Source organism: Colletes latitarsis, unplaced genomic scaffold, assembly GCF_051014445.1.
Source record: "Colletes latitarsis isolate SP2378_abdomen unplaced genomic scaffold, iyColLati1 scaffold0018, whole genome shotgun sequence".
In the NCBI taxonomy this organism is placed as follows: Eukaryota; Metazoa; Arthropoda; class Insecta; order Hymenoptera; family Colletidae; genus Colletes; species Colletes latitarsis.
In genome coordinates this window covers 17615807-17622514 of record NW_027488369.1, presented here as the reverse complement: position 1 = coordinate 17622514, position 6708 = coordinate 17615807, and positions in this window count along the sequence as shown.

The window sequence follows — 6708 nt, the reverse complement described above, 5'->3', positions numbered from 1 at the left end:
AGACTCATACTTTCGCATATTTCTCATACTTCACGGCTAGATCCTGGGCTATTTCTGGATTGCATCACGTAGTAATGAAGTACAACACTGAGACAGTCAATTAAACCTGGTTTCCATCAATATTTTAGAGGACAACGCATGTTAGGTCTAGGTTAGGCCTGGGATTTGCCCACATCAGGCTCATACTTTCGCATATTTCTCATACTTGTTGAACGGATCCTGGGTTTTCTCTGGTTTGGATCACGTAGCAATGTGGTACCACACTGAAACAGTCAATTAAACCTGGTCTTGATAAATATTTTAGAGGATAACGCATGTTAGGTCTGGGATAGGTCTAGGAATTGCCCTCATCAGACTCATACTTTCGCACACTTCACATACTCGTTGAACAGATCCTGGGTTATTTTCTGGTTTGGATCACATAGTAATGTGGTACCACACTGAAACAGTCGATTAAACCAGGTTTCGAGCAATAGTTTTGAGGATAACGCATGTTAGGTCTAGGTTAGGCCTGGGATTTTCACTCATCAGTCTCATACTTGCGCATTCTTCACATACTTGTTGAACGGATCCTGGGTTTTTTCTGGTTTGGATCACGTAGTAATGTCGGACCACACTGAAACGATCAATTAAACCTGGTCTTGATAAATATTTTAGAGGATAACGCAAGTTAGGTCTGGGTTAGGTCTAGGATTTGCCCTCGTCAGGCTCATACATTCGCATATTTCTCATACTTCATGGCTAGATCCTGGGCTATTTCTGGTTTGGATCACGTAGCAATGTGGTACCACACTGAAACAGTCAATTAAACCTGGTTTCGATCAATATTTTAGAGGATAACGAAAGTTAGGTCTGGGATAGGTCTGTGATTTGCCCTCATCAGGCTCATACTTTCGCGTTTTTCACATACTTGTTGAACGGATCCTGGGTTTTTTCTGGTTTGGTTCACGTAGTAATGTGGTACCACACTGGAACATTCAATTAAATCTGGTCTTGATAAATATTTTAGAGGATAGCACATGTTAGGTTTGGGTTAGGTCTAGGATTTGCCCTCATCAGGCTCATACTTTCGCATATTTCTCATACTTCATGGCTAGATCCTGGGCTGTTTCTGTATTGTATCACGTAGTAATGTGGTACCACGCTGAAACAGTCAATTAAACCTGGTTTCGTTCAATATGTTAGAGGATAACGCAAGTTAGGTCTGGGGTAGGTCTGGGATTTACCCTCATCAGGCTCATGCTTTCGCGTTTTTCACATACTTGTTGAACAGATCCTGGGTTTTTTCCGGTTTGGGTCACGTAGTAGTATGGTACCACACTGAAACAGTCAATTAAACCTGGTTTTGATCAATATTTTTGAGGATAACGCATGTTAGGTCTAGGCTAGGCCAGGGATTTTCACTCATCAGATTCATACTTTCGCATTCTTCACATACTTGTTAAACGGATCCTGGGTTTTTTCTGGTTTGGATTACGTAGTAATGTGCGACCACACTGAAACAATCAATTAAACCTGGTCATGATAAATATTTTAGAGGATAACGCATGTTAGGTCTGAGTTAGGTCTAGGATTTGCCCTCGTCAGACTCATACTTTCGCATATTTCTCATACTTCACGGCTAGATCCTGGGCTATTTCTGGATTGGATCACATAGTAATGTGGTACCACACTGAAACAGTCAATTAAACCTGGTTTCGATCAATATTTTTGAGGATAACGCATGTTAGGTCTAGGTTAGGCCTGGGATTTTCACTCATCAGACTCATACTTTCGCATTCTTCACATACTTGTTGAACGGATCCTGGGTTTTTTCTGGTTTGGTTCACGTAGTAATGTGGTACCACACTGAAACATTCAATTAAACCTGGTCTTGATAAATATTTTAGAGGATAACGCATGTTAGGTTTGGGTTAGGTCTAGGATTTGTCCTCATCAGGCTCATACATTCGCAAATTTCTCATACTTCATGGCTAGATCCTTGGCTGTTTCTGGATTGTATCATGTAGTAATGTGGTACCACGCAGAAACAGTCAATTAAACCTGGTTGCGATCAATATTTTTGAGGATAACGCATGTTAGGTCTAGGTTAGGCCTGGGATTTTCACTCATCAGACTCATACTTTCGCATTCTTCACATACTTCTTAAACGGATCCTGGGTTTTTTCTGGTTTGGATCACGTAGTAATGTGGGACCACACTGAAACAATCAATTAAACCTGGTCATGATAAATATTTTAGAGGATAACGCATGTTAGGTCTGAGTTAGGTCTAGGATTTGCCCTCGTCAGACTCATACTTTCGCATATTTCTCATACTTCACGGCTAGATCCTGGGCTATTTCTGGATTGCATCACGTAGTAATGAAGTACAACACTGAAACAGTCAATTAAACCTGGTTTCCATCAATATTTTAGAGGACAACGCATGTTAGGTCTAGGTAAGGCCTGGGATTTGCCCTCATCAGGGTCATACTTTCGCAGTTTTAACATACATGTTGACCTGATCGAGGATTCTTAATGCTTTGGATCACGTAGTAAAGTGGTACCACACTGAAACAGTCCATTAAACCTGGTTTGGATCAATATTTTAGAGGATAACGCATGTTAGGTCTGGGTTAGACCTGGGATTTTCACTCATCAGACTCATACTTTCGCATTCTTCACTTACTTGTTGAACGGATCCTGGGTTTTTTCTGGTTTGGTTCACGTAGTAACGTGGTACCACACTGAAACATTCATTTAAACCTGGTCTTGATAAATATTTTAGAGGATAACGCATGTTAGGTTTGGGTTAGGTCTAGGATTTGTCCTCATCAGGCTCATACATTCGCATATTTCTCATACTTCATGGCTAGATCCTTGGCTGTTTCTGGATTGTATCACGTAGTAATGTGGTACCACGCTGAAACAGTCAATTAAACCTGGTTTCGATCAATATTTTTGAGGATAACGCAAGTTAGGTCTGGGATAGGTCAGGGATTTGACCTCATCAGACTCATACTTTCGCACACTTCACATACTCGTAGAACAGATCCTGGGTTATTTTCTGGTTTGGATCTAATAGTAATGTGGTACCACACTGAAACAATAGATTAAACCAGTTTTCGATCAATATTTTAGAGAATAATTCATGTTAGGTCTAGGTTAGGCCTGGGATCTTCACTCATCAGACTCATACTTTCGCATTCTTCACATACTCGTTGAACAGATCCTGGGTTATTTTCTGGTTTGGATCTAATAGTAATGTGGTACCCCACTGAAACAGTCCATTAAACCTGGTTTGGATCAATATTTTAGAGGATAACGCATGTTAGGTCTAGGTTATGTCTGGGATTTTCACTCATCAGACTCATACTTTCGCATTCTTCACATACTTGTTGAACGGATCCTGGGTTTTTTCTGGTTTGGATTACGTAGTAATGTGGGACCACACCGAAACAATCAATTAAACCTGCTCTTGATAACTATTTTAGAGGATAACGCATGTCAGGTCTGGGATAAGTCGGGGATTTGACCTCATCAGGGTCATACTTTCGCAGTTTTAACATGCATGTTGACCTGATCGAGGGTTTTTTCTGCTTTGGATCACGTGGTAAAGTGGTACCACAACTAAAACAGTCAATTAAACCTGGTTTCGATCATTATTTTAGACGATAACGCAAGTTAGGTCTGGGATAGGTCTGGGATTAGCCCACATCAGACTCATACTTTCGCATTCTTCACATACTTGTTGAACGGATCCTGGGTTTTTTCTGGTTTGGATCACGTAGTAATGTGGGACCACACTGAAACAATCAATTAAACCTGGTTATGATAAATACTTTAGAGGATAACGCATGTTAGGTCTGGGTAAGGTCTAGGATTTGCCCTCGTCAGGCTCATACTTTCGCATATTTCTCATACTTCATGGCTAGATCCTGGGCTATTTCTGGATTGGATCACGTAGTAATGTGGTACCACACTGAAACAGTCAATTAAACCTGGTTTGGATCAATATTTTAGAGAATAATGTATGTTATGTCTAGGTTAGGTCTGGGATTTGCCCTCATCAGGCTCATTCTTTCGCATATTTCTCATACTTGATGGCTAGATCCTGGGCTTTTTCTGGATCGCATCACGTGGTAATGAAGTACAACACTGAAACAGTCAATTAAACCTGGTTTCCATCAATATTTTAGAGGACAACGCATGTTAGGTCTAGGTAAGGCCTGGGATTTGCCCTCATCAGGGTCATACTTTCGCAGTTTTAACATACATGTTGACCTGATCGAGGGTTCTTAATGCTTTGGATCACGTAGTAAAGTGGTACCACACTGAAACATTCAATTTAACCTGGTCTTGATAAATATTTTGGAGGATAACGCATGTTAGGTTTGGGTTAGGTCTAGGATTTGTCCTCATCAGGCTCATACATTCGCATATTTCTCATACTTCATGGCTAGATCCTGGGCTGTTTCAGGATTGTGTCATGTAGTAATGTGGGACCACACTGAAACAGTCAATTAAACCTGGTTTGGATCAATATTTTAGAGGATAACGCATGTCAGGTCTGGGATAGGTCTGGGATTTGACCTCATCAGGGTCATACTTTCGCAGTTTTAACATGCATGTTGACCTGATCGAGGGTTTTTTCTGCTTTGGATCACATAGTAAAGTGGTACCACAACTAAAACAGTCAATTAAACCTGGTTTGGATCAATATTTTAGAGGATAACGCATGTTAGGTCTAGGTTAGCCCTGGGATTTTCACTCATCAGACTCATACTTTCGCATTCTTCACATACTTGTTGAACGGATCCTGGGTTTTTTCTGGTTTGGTTCACGTAGTAAGGTGGTACCACACTGAAACAGTCAATTAAACCTGGTTTCCATCAATATTTTAGAGGACAACGCATGTTAGGTCTAGGTAAGGCCTGGGATTTGCCCTCATCAGGGTCATACTTTCGCAGTTTTAACATGCATGTTGAACGGATCCTGGGTTTTTTCTGGTTTGATTCACGTAGTAATGTGGTACCACAATGAAACATTCAATTAAACCTGGTCTTGATAAATATTTTAGAGGATAACGCATGTTAGGTTTGGGTTAGGTCTAGGATTTATCCTCATCAGGCTCATACATTCGCATATTTCTCATACTTCATGGCTAGATCCTTGGCTGTTTCTGGATTGTATCACGTAGTAATGTGGTACCACGCTGAAACAGTCAATTAAACCTGGTTTCGATCAATATTTTTGAGGATAACGCAAGTCAGGTCTGGGATAGGTCTGGGATTTGACCTCATCAGACTCATACTTTCGCACACTTCACATACTCGTTGAACAGATCCTGGGTTATTTTCTGGTTTGGATCTAATAGTAATGTGGTACCACACTGAAACAATAGATTAAACCAGGTTTCGATCAATGTTTTAGAGAATGATTCATGTTAGGTCTAGGTTAGGTCTGGGATTTTCACTCATCAGACTCATACTTTCGGACACTTCACATACTCGTTGAACAGATCCTGGGTTATTTTCTGGTTTGGATCTAATAGTAATGTGGTACCACACTGAAACAATAGATTAAACCAGGTTTCGATCAATATTTTAGAGAATAATTCATGTTAGGTCTAGGTTAGGCCTGGGATTTTCACTCATCAGACTCATGCTTTCGCATTCTTCACATACTTGTTGCATGGATCCTGGGTTTTTTCTGGTTTGGATCACGTAGTAATGTGGGACCACACTGAAACAATCAATTAAACCTGGTTTCGATCAATATTTTAGAGAATAATTCATGTTAGGTCTAGGTTAGGTCTGGGATTTGCTCTCATCAGGCTCATTCTTTCGCATATTTCTCATACTTGATGGCTAGATCCTGGGCTTTTTCTGGATCGCATCACGTGGTAATGAAGTACAACACTGAAACAGTCAATTAAACCTGGTTTCCATCAATATTTTAGAGGACAACGCATGTTAGGTCTAGGTTAGCCCTGGGATTTTCACTCATCAGACTCATACTTTCGCATTCTTCACATACTTGTTGAACGGATCCTGGGTTTTTTCTGGTTTGGTTCACGTAGTAAGGTGGTACCACACTGAAACAATCAATTAAACCTGTTTATGATAAATATTTTAGAGGATAACGCATGTTAGGTCTAGGTAAGGCCTGGGATTTGCCCTCATCAGGGTCATACTTTCGCAGTTTTAACATACATGTTGACCTGATCGAGGGTTCTTAATGCTTTCGATCACGTAGTAAAGTGGTACCACACTGAAACAGTCCATTAAACCTGGTTTGGATCAATATTTTAGAGGATAACGCACGTTAGGTCTAGGTTAGCCCTGGGATTTTCACTCATCAGACTCATACTTTCGCATTCTTCACATACTTGTTGAACGGATCCTGGGTTTTTTCTGGTTTGGTTCACGTAGTAATGTGGTACCACACTGAAACATTCAATTAAACCTGGTCTTGATAAATATTTTGGAGGATAACGCATGTTAGGTCTAGGTTAGCCCTGGGATTTTCACTCATCAGACTCATACTTTCGCATTCCTCACATACTTGTTGAACGGATCCTGGGTTTTTTCTGGTTTGGTTCACGTAGTAAGGTGGTACCACACTGAAACAGTCAATTAAACCTGGTTTCCATCAATATTTTAGAGGACAACGCATGTTAGGTCTAGGTAAGTCCTGGGATTTGCCCTCATCAGGGTCATACTTT